Source organism: Thunnus thynnus, chromosome 1 (assembly GCF_963924715.1).
Source record: "Thunnus thynnus chromosome 1, fThuThy2.1, whole genome shotgun sequence".
In the NCBI taxonomy this organism is placed as follows: domain Eukaryota; kingdom Metazoa; phylum Chordata; class Actinopteri; order Scombriformes; family Scombridae; genus Thunnus; species Thunnus thynnus.
In genome coordinates, this window is record NC_089517.1 from 39,726,675 (window position 1) to 39,737,995 (window position 11,321).

Genomic DNA, 11,321 nt, shown 5'->3' on the forward strand with positions numbered 1-11,321 from the left:
GCTTTAACCGTACCCTGTTGTCCATGCTGTCATTGTTTGTAGAGGACAACCAGTTAAACTGGGACGCTCTGCTGCCTTATGTGATGTTGGCATATTGGAGTAGTGTTCATGCCAGTACTGCATTCACTCCTTATAAAGTCTTGTTTGGGCAAGAAATTGTTCTGCCTATTGACATCATGTTAAACCTAGACACCCAGGAACATTTTTCTTCTGTTAATGACTATGTGTCCAGGATGAGAGAGATACTGTCAACAGTTGTAGAGGCAGTAAGAAGACATCAGTCCAGGGCCTCAGAGAAACAGAAAAATTCTTATGATTTTAGGGCCAATTTTCAGTACTACTCTGAGGGAGAGTTAGTCTGGGTGCAGAACAAGGCTAGGAAGAGAGGACTGTGTCCCAAGTTACAGAGGAGGTATAAAGGCCCTTTTAGGGTGGTCGAAAGAGTGACAGATGTGCTCTATAGACTAATGTCAGTGGAGGGAGGCCCTGAGTGTGTTGTGCATTTCAACCGGCTTAAGCCCTATAATTCTTCTTTGGCAGTGACCAGTGATCCAGTGTCCAGGAGGGCTGACAGACTCGACAGACCCGACATTCAGCTGACCAGACCTAGGCGACAGCATTCAGAGGTCCGGTTTGGTGCGGGCTGGGCCCATCATCGCTGCCCAGCTGACCTGGGGACATCGGAAGGAGAGAGGTTGCCACTAAGGGGTCATGTGGCTCAAGCCCCCGTGCCTTCCGGAGCTGGAGGAACACAGAGGATCCCTCTTATAAACTGCTCTGATTCCCCCGCATCTGTGGGCCCTTCCCCTGAGGATGCACCTGCAGCCTGCTCCAGTCAAGAGGAGAGGCCAGAGTCCAACGGTCAGGGTAGTTCCGGTGGTCGCCCCCTACGTCACCGGAGGCCACCTGTTTGGTCGCAAGATTACCAGATGATAGTGCAGTGACTTGGGGACGAGTCTTTTTCATTAGGAGAGGGGAAAGTGTGAAGTGAATTGGCGAAGATACCTTGATTGGACTGACAAGTGATGGACTAATGAGGGTCAGGTGTGGCTGATTGCGCAGCTGTGGGACTCTGGAAAAGGGGAAGGGAAGAGCGGGTATTCGTGTGTGGAGGTCTGGAGAGCGAGCTGCTCTGCGGTGTGGCTGCGTTTATTCCGGGAGCGGGAGGGTGTCGTTCGCAGCTGTTTAAGGCTGCCGGCGACGAAGACAGGTACGATAGGGGGTTAGTGAGTTCCTGTGTTAGGAGGGGAGGTTTGCTGCCTCCTTTAGTTAGTTAGGGCTGGGGCTTTAGGAGCGCAAGCCGCCGCCGCTGCTCTTCAACCTCACTGCTGCCTCTGGCACGCCGCTGTTCCCTGCCTGTTCACCTGCTGCGCCGTCCAACGGAGCTGTGGTTCCCCAGGGAGTTGGACGGTGCCACAAGCTCAGACCCCGGGGGAGGGTCTCATCGACCACGCAAGTTTAGTATATATTTTAACTTGTATGTATTGTGTATTTGTTGTTTTGTATTTTATTGTCGTGGGGACAGGAGAGAAGCTGGGTGGGGTTGAGTTGGGTCCCAGGCGGGGGGAGGTTTTGTATTGGCCCCACCCTCTTTCTTAAAGTAGACGTGTGACTCCACTGTGTGCAGTGTGGTGTGCTCCCAGGCATTTCCTGAAGTTGTTGTGATGTGCTCTTATCCCTGTTGTGTGTTGCATCTCTGGATGGTGGTGTGAATTTTTATAGTGTGGCCAGCCCTGACTCCCCCTCAAGTGGCATAACTATCCTACCTAGTGAAACTCCGAAGCCCCTTCTTTTTATTGGTCTTAACTTAATAAAGATTTCTATTTTTGCCTGATACTTTGATGGTCTGGTGTCGGTTATTCTGAGGTCTCTGTCATTTATCCCACATAAGTTCTGGTTTCTGTTTGAACTCAGATTTATTACACTATTGTCTAACCAAGACACTGCAGTCACTGTTATCGCGTGACGTTGCTTCCTCCCATAGTCACGGCCGCTATCTAAACTCTTGACGTCATCACACCAGATCACGTCGCCATCTTGTCGCCCACACACACACACACACACACACTCTCTCTCTCACACACACACATACACACACTCCCGCTTGCATGTGTTTTCACTGTACATAGCTATCTGTTTGCTCAGATAGAATTAGATTTTAGGACAGTGGTTTATTGATCAAAGCATCTGCTAACTTTGTTAACTCTGCTATTGTTTAATAAACACTGTTATATCTTTAAAGAGAAGTTCTTTTGTCCTTATTGTGTTTTTATATTGTGAAAAGTGGCTGATGGAGAGAGTCAGAGCTCAAATTCAAACATTCTTCATTCACCTGTGAATGCTGATATCCCTCAGATATTAGCATTCTAGGTGAACTCCTTTATGAAACTACTTTATTGTTTGGTTATTGATCCCAGTTTCTGGGTGGTGCCTTGTAATTATTAATTCATATTAATAATTTGATTAATTTTATCATTAATAATTATCTCTGAATTACTTATTTCTAATAACCAGCTCCTCACAGATCTAACAGTTGGTGCTCCTGTGTGAGGCTCTCTAACAGTTGGTGCCATGTATTATTAATATCAATAATTTCTTGATTTTATAATTCATAATTATCTCTGATAATTATGAATTATTACTAATAACCAAACACACTCCTGCCAAATCCAACAAACTTATACCAGTAAATGTGACTCAAGTGCCTCCAGTTATCCCCAAAACTAGCGCTCACAATGTGCCTGCTTACAAACAACGCAACTTTCAGCTGTTTCAAACAACAAAACATGCGAAAGTTTCGTGTGATCCACAAGCAAAACCCAGAGTTTTACTTGGGGGGCATTTAAACATCAGAAGCGTCACTTCAAAATCCGAACAACTCAAAAAATTACTTATGGACTTGAGCCTTGATTTCCTTTGTTTGTCTGAAACGTGGCTAATGGACTCATCACCCAACACTGCATACCTAGTACTGGGATGTAATGTCTTTAGAAAAGACCAGAAACTGGGCAGGGGTGGTGGACTGCTTATGTATGTGAAAAACTGCATAAACTGCAAAGGAACTGAATTCAGCAGCTCTATGGATATGGAATGCATTGCTGTAATAATTATTTTGCCCCCCCTTCACTGTTGTAAGTATATACAGATCTCCCTCATAGAATAGTTTTATGAACATCTAAGAAACACCCTGAAAGAACTTGACAGAAATAAAGACTTAATTCTGGTTGAGGATCTAAATATTAATCGGGCTGAGAAGTCAAATACTAAAAACCTGAAGGACATGACAAGTCAGTTTGACCTCAGCCATGTAATCAAGGAGGACTTTTCAGCATCTATGTGAGAAAGTTTTAAATTAATTGAGAAAGGCAAAGTAATTTTTTTTATTAATATGATAAATGAGGCTAATGGGAATAGCAGGCAAATTTGGGAAAACATCAACAGAGTTCTAAAGAAAGATAGCAACAAAGCAGGTAAAGCATTTGAATTCCAAGTTCAGGGAATTTTAATGCAAGACAAAGACAATTTCTTCTGTGTTTAATTATTTTATAGATTCAGTTCAAGATCTGGCACAAGATTTTGGCTTAAGAAGTAAGGTCATTATACCACCAAATTATAATCTCCCTGTTTTTAACATCTCTGAAGTGTCAGAGTCCTCCATAACCAAAATCTTGAGCCAGTTTAAAAGCTCCGAGGCCAAAGATGTTTTTGACAGTGATCCTGCATTTGTAAAGTACAAAAGTATCCTCTGTACTCCTATCACTCATCTTGTAAACTTTTGATAAAACAATGCTATTTTCCCAATGCCTAGAAATCAGCAGTAACAATCTTTATTTTTAAGGCTGGCAATCCAACCAATGTAACTAATTACAGACCTAACAGTATTCTCCCAGTTATTTCTAAAATAAATGAAAGGGTAATTTGTGACCAGTTCATAGCCCATCTAAATCACGGTCATTTCCCACTGCATCCTATGCAGTTTGGATTCAGGAAACATCATTCCACAGCAACAGCAAATTGATATAAAATTGCTCATAAACATCAAAAGACCCCATCAACTGGGAAACTGCTTCAAACCCATAGATGATTATCTGTCTCCTGGTACACAGAAGCCACAGGTATGGTTTAACTTGGCATGCGAGAAAGATAAGCCTGATGTTAAGGTGTATCAGCTGTTATCAGTATGTATCAGGTTAGCTTGATAGCTCTGGGCGATGCTGGGTGCCACTGTTTGTCTAGCAGGAGTGGTGCTGAACAGGGAGCAAAACTCAAGGAAAAAGAAACCAGAGAGAAAATCTTAAAGAAGTATACATGGAAGAGTAACAGCACCAGGCATGTCAGGAATATTGTTCATAATGGATGTTTCTGCTGTGCATTTACATGCAACACTAATGATGACTCTGTTCCATTTAGGTGTCCTAGTTAGCCAAGCCAGTGAGCAGCCAGTGTGCTCGATATGAGAGGGCCCTGAAACCTGCTCATGTATTAGGAATGCAGCCATGATTCATGTTATTAATTACATTAATTAATTGCCCATAAGCTGACTCATCATCGTTACAATGGTTGTGTCATCAGCAAATTTGATGAGATGATGACAAAGATCCTGCTGAGGAGGAGTCCTCCGCAGGATCAAGTCCCACATCCATGAGCTTTGTGATAAGTTTTGATGACTGTATTGAATGTCAAGCTGTGGCTAATGAGAAGCATTAACATAGGTGTTCCTCTTGCCCAGGTGGGAGAGGGCAGTATGCGAAGGCAGTGGCATCACCTGTGGATCAGTTAGGTCCATGGTGTCAGGAGGGGATATGCTGCTTGGTTAGCTGTCCACTAATGGTAGAATGGCCCAGAGGAAAGGAAATTTTAAAAGAACAAGAACAGAACAAGAACAAGAAAGCTTCATGTACATTAACTTATACAAAAAAATAAATAAAAGGGGAATCAAAAACAAATGAGTAACTGTGATATGAAAACTGAAATTAGCTTTCAGCTTTGACTGTTTGCACTGTGTGAGTAGCTGTGAGTGTGGGTGTGTGTTGGGTGTGAACATTGTTTGTTGTGCTTGGTGTCATATTTTATTTTGTTCCTCACTGTCCCGTCCTGTTAAGTGCTACATGACCTGCAACTACTGTGTGGTAGATAATCAAGAAAACCCCGACTGAGAAGTGACAAAATCATTTAGTTATCTGATAAAATTAAAGTAAAAAGAAATTAATAAATATGTACATTAAAATGATCATGCAAAATAAAAAGCTTTACTACTAATCAACTGATTTAACAAACAATTTCATTTCACTCTCTCATCTCATGTCTCTTTTACTGGCTCTTTTTTTTTATTTTTCCTCACTTTTCATATCTCATTCTAAGCAGAATTAATAATTGATCTTTTTTTAGATTTTCCCTCACTACATTTATATTTTCCTCTATATTCCTCATGCATTTACACTAAAGCTTGTGTTTTGAAATTTAGAAAAAAGCTTGTTGAACACACTCATTACTTAATTACTCATGACAGAAATTAGGCATTGGCATTCGACACAGATTAGATCATTTGACCTTACCAAGGTCAATTTAAAGCTGCATTCAGTGTTGATGCCACTAGGAGCGATGACTGAACTTTGCCCTCTTGTGTGTGTGAAGCAGTGGTGCTTTATTTTGTTTCACACATGTATCACAGATTCATAGTTTCCCACATTTCAGTTCATAGCTCACTTTATCCCAGAGATCAGCAGGTTATCACCAAAGACAGTGTAAAGCACTCTACTGCTGGTTGTTGTGGGACAGATGTCCTGTCTCTCTCTCCCTTGTGTGTATGGCTTCCTTGTCTCTCTTCCTTCTATGTGTGTGAATAGTGTGACATAATTTTTCCTGTGTGTATATAGTCTTCTTCCCTTTGCAGGTCTCCATGGTGAGAGGAGGGCACATGGCTCAGGTCCTATCCATCTGAATCAAGGGTCTAAGGATAGAAGATGTAAAGAGTGTAAAGCCCCCTGATGAAAAATTGTGATTTGTGATGTTGGGCTATAAATTGACTTTACTTGATATGGCCTCTTCAGTTGACTCTGCAATGCACTGGCATTTTATCCCTAAACTAGGCAATATTTTCTGTGACAGTGTGACAATGTGAGATTTTTACAACATGGCAGCACAAGTTTAAAAGTGGTGGAAAAAGGGTGGATTGATATCAACATATATAATTAGTGCCCGACTGATATATTGGTCAGCCGATATTATCAGCCAGTATTGGCTTATCACAGATATATCGGTGTATATGTTGTCCGATATGCATCCAATATATTTTATTTTTTAAAGTATAAAGTTATTTTTTATAGGCAGCATTTTATGTATATTTGATCACCTAATTCGATTTTAATATATATATACATGTTTTTTTACACTCACCTCGCCTCTGGATTTTAACTGGGAGTGTGGGATTAAGGGCAGTGATTGGTCCGCAGATCTGAGGGCTCTGGCAGTAGAATAGGGGATGAGGAATTCAGAAAGATAAGCTAGTGCCAGTCCATGCAGTGCTTTAAAAACAAATAAAAGAATCTTAAAATTAATTCTGTATTTCACTGGTAACCAGTGGCAAATAGCCTGCAGGGGAGATGTGGTCTCTTCTTGGGATAGTGGAGGAAAATTAAGCTACAATATTTTCTTCTTAAGTGTAGTGAAGTAGAAATATAAAGTAGCATAAAACAGAAATACTCAGGTAAACTACATGTAGGTCTACCTCTAAATTGTTTGCTTGCCTGCCTGTCCTGCAAAAAAAAAACGTTAATGTCAAGTTTTTCCTATCTTCCATCCACTGGAGAGCACTGGGAAAAAATAAAGCCATTTTTATCATTATTGAGTGATGGTAGCATTTCTTTAATTGGGAATATTTTTTGTGCTATCAATGTGTTTTTCACACTAGAGGAATTGAAAAGAGCTATAAATCATGGCAAAGACACCACTCCAGGTAGAGATGGATTGGGATATAATCTATTTAAACACATGGTAGGGCTGGTGCTAGAGGAAATGCAACAGGTCAGTACAGGTGAGGGTTTGAAGTGATTCATCTGGGTAACTTGAGGTAGAGATTGGAACCCCTCATGGAAGTGTTACTAGCCCTATCCTTTTGAACATTTTAGTCAATGGAATCTTTAGCAGAGTGGGAAAAGAATGTGGTCTTTCATTATTTGCAGATGATGGGGCCATCTGGAAGCAGGAAAGGAATCTCTCTTATGTTTTCACCCAAATTCAAAGAGCTTTGGATAAGGTGATTGAGTGGGCCAATGAGGGGGGCTTCAAAATATCCATAGACAAAACAAAATACATGATATTTGGATATAAAAAGAAATTGCCAAATCACAAGAGAAAGAAATCAAGAGATTTAGTCAAGGAAGTTAAGACCCATCTGCAACATGAATGGAGATTGTATTTACAGATTTATACAGGTGGATCAAAGGATCCAGGGAGTGGGAGAGTGGGATTTGGAATAACCATTCCTGAATTAAGAATTAAGGAACATAGAATATCAGACCAGATGTCAGTAGTCACAGCAGAGATGCTGGCAATATTATGGGAACTTTGGTGGGTAGAGGACAGTAAACCAGACAACTCAGTCATATGCAGTGATTCAGCAGCAGCTTTAACTATTTGAGAAATCAAATCCAAGTCCAGACCGGATATATTGACTTATTATTATTATTGATTTATCAAACAATACCAGAATTCACAAGGCAGGGTGTGAGGGGGGTTTTATTTGCGTACCAGCAAACATGGGTGTGGAGGGAAACGAGGAAGCAGATAACTTGACAAAGAACGTTGCTCGTGAGGACAGAGTAGAAATTTCCCTACAATATGGACTGTCAGAATATACTTCAATCATAAACAAGTCTGTCAAAGAAATGTGGCAGAATACATGGGAAAAGAAAAGAAGGGGAGGTCTCACTTTGCAATACAGAAAACAGTGGAAAAAGCAAAAAGCAATTGCCTGTCAAGGAAAAGATTCAGTTGTCATATCCAGATTGAGGCTTCAGCATTGTGGGCTCAGGAGTGGGCTTGCCCTGATTGGGAAACTTAAATATGAGTCTGGAGACTCAGAGACAGTGAGACATCCTCATCCAGTGCAATAATTACTCACTTCAAAAGAGGAAGCTCTTCAGGGACCTGGGAGCAGCTGTAGAAACAGTTTTTACTCTGCACACTTTACTCAACTTGGATAACTGGACTTAAATGTAGAAACTGCTGGAATATCTGTACAGTATTGGACTATATAACAAAATATAAATAACTGTCAAAAGGAACATCAGTAACAGTAGAGGGAAGCAATACGCCATGGTAGCATCTAGTCCGTCTAATCCAAAGAAGAAGAAGAAGCATCCTTGGCATAGGGTACATCCCAAGGGCTCTTCTCATTTCACTGTTTTATGCCTTCTCGTCTCCTCTCTCCTCCGTCTTCCTGCCTGTGACCCAGAAATCCATCTCAGTGCGTCATGTTTAAGGATCTCAATTCCTAAAAAGCATCTGGGGGAGAGAGGATAGAGGAGGCTTGCCGGAGGAGCTATGAGCGAGGATGCACAGGTGTATCCTGTGACATATAAAAGAGGCATGACACACAGCTGGAATATACAAACCATTTGTAGTGCTTCACACAATAAAATATATAAAAGATATATATATATATATATGTGTGTGTGTGTGTGTGTGTAAATTGTTACAAATTTAGTGAACTGAAAACACACTGTGAAATAGCAGCAGCTACGCCTATACATCATGGTTACGTGATGTAAGCAACGTTATGGCCATAGTAGTGACTTGTCAATCACAGAGTAGCCACACCCTAAGGCATATGCTGCTTTATCATCTATTTTACTCTAAATGGGACCATAATTTACAAAATGAACATCATGCTGTATTGAAGAAGACTTGAAACTAGCGATTGAGACCATAAACTCATTAGGAAACAGTTTACTGAGGTAATAAATCAAGACAGAAGTCGGGTCATCTTCTCAGACTTCTATACAATTGGACTTCTTTTTGCAGCCAGTGGAATCACCCCCGATGGCCATTAGATAGAATGCAGGTTTTTGGCACTTCCACGTTGGCTTCATTTTTCAGCCCAGAGGTTGCTGCTTGCTCCGAAGCAAGGATGTCTTATTTTGTTAAATACCTGTTACCTCAATTCCTCTCCCCTTGTGTCTCTTCCTCACCTCCTCCACCTGCATCTCAGGTTGGAGGGACTAAGACGTGAGGAGAGGAGGCGAGGGAAGGAATCAAGGATGTACAAACTGAGAAATGAGAAGAGGGGAATAACTGGTTGTCAATAAGGGAGTGTCTCGGCCGGTAAAAGACTTCCGTGAAGGCTGCTCTCATTTATCTCGTGGACGGTTCAAGTGAGGATCAAAGAGTGAGGAAATATCAAATAAGAGACTTGAGATGTACCCATAGTCTATGGTTAATTGTGATTATGCTAATACTAATTTTCACTAGCGAAAAACAGGCTTAAAACCATTAAAACAAAATTAACCTACCAGAAAAAATTGAACATCCTACTCTTTAGAGGGTATTTTAGTACAACCAAACACTGAACAAGACTTTTTTAGGCCACCAAAATGTTACAATTAACTTTCATGAACTGAAAACACACTGAAATAGTGACACCACGGCTACAACTTGGCTGCAGTCGAAAAGTCCCTCCCATCGTCTTTTCCTAACCACTTTCCCTTGACCTCCATGGGAAATGTCACAAGGTCAAGGAAAGATGAGAAGGAGAATTTATTAGGACTTAGGAAAAGACAACTGAGGTGCTAAGAGAATCCGATTCCACTTACACTGGGCGACGTAATTATGTGATGGTGGATGTTTGTGGGTCTGCCATGGTGAAACTACAATGTTTTGAAGATGGACTACAAAAAGTGCATCTTAGATACTTCGCCTCGGTCATTCTTACCGTGTTGTTTCATGCAGGCTATATAAACGTGCACAACATGGTGAAAAATATCACTTCATAACCAAGGTCAGAATTATACTGAAAAAAGGAATACAGGCTACCAGTCACAAAACTGAAACGAAATGATCAAATTGAGAATTATTGCTCAGGCTCATCCTCCTGAATCCCAATTATTTTATGAAAATAAAAGTTAAATGTATGAAAGATAGGCAGAACATGTTACTAGTTTCAAACATGATGAATTAAATCTGACTAAAAATGTCTCATATCCCTTTCTCTTGAACAGATTTCTGTGTTGTGGTTAATATGCCTATTATGATCTGTTATTAGCCTGTGCATACAATAGTTTAAGAACCACCACATACAAACCCAAACATTGTGCTTTAAAGTTTTTATGGTTGATACAGGCTGTGGGTCCGTGTGTCCCCTCCATCCAAAGCTCTGTTCAACTCATTTGATAACAGGATAAACAAATATACAATGTATTATTTTGTTGCCGTTTTTTGTGTGAAGAAATGGCATGTCTGGTGATTTAAATAACGAAGTTACGCTGCTGTGCCTGGTGCGTAAATGTGCACAGTGTCTCTTAATGTGGATGATCCCTGCAAGTATTTAATAAACTCAAGCAACATTACAGTTGTTTTAGTGCCAAATTCCCTCATTTTGTTATGATCTTTCCACTGCAGCTCAACAGGGAAACACTGTACAGGGAAAGAAAAAGTGTAAAACAGCGTAACTTCATTGATTATTCAAAACTCCAGACACGCAGACAGGACTGGTTAGGATCTAGCATTAAATAATGTTTATTGACAGTGTTTCCTGGTTGAGCTATAGTGGGAGGATTCTTAAATACCCCCCAAAAATGAAACAAAAATGGGAAAAGCATGTGAATTTCTGCTTTTTTAATCTATACGAAAAATGTGTGACGCATTGTATATTTGTTTATCCTCTTATCAAACAAGCTGAACACAGCTTCGGACGGAGGATACATGGACCGCTATGAATGCATAATGTGGGTTTAATCATTTGAGTTTGTGAATGGTGCATTGCTTGCTGCCGCAAGGAATTGACGAAATTATCCCCTTTCCTTTCGTAAAGGATAGTCAAGTGTACCCTATACTAAAGGAGATTAGAAAGGAAGCATTGACGCACCTTTCCTTAGCATTTAGAGAATTCGACCAGCAATCATCATGACTGCCACTTAGATACTTCCGGGTCATTTCATTCAGTTAGGAACAAGGCAAGTTTATTTGTATAGCACATTTCAACAACAACAAGGCAATTCAAAGTGCTTTGCATAGAGCATAAAAGGTATTAAAACAGAATATAAAAGCAACACAAGTAAAAAGACATATAAAAACAATTTAAAAAAGTGTTAAATTTGGAAATA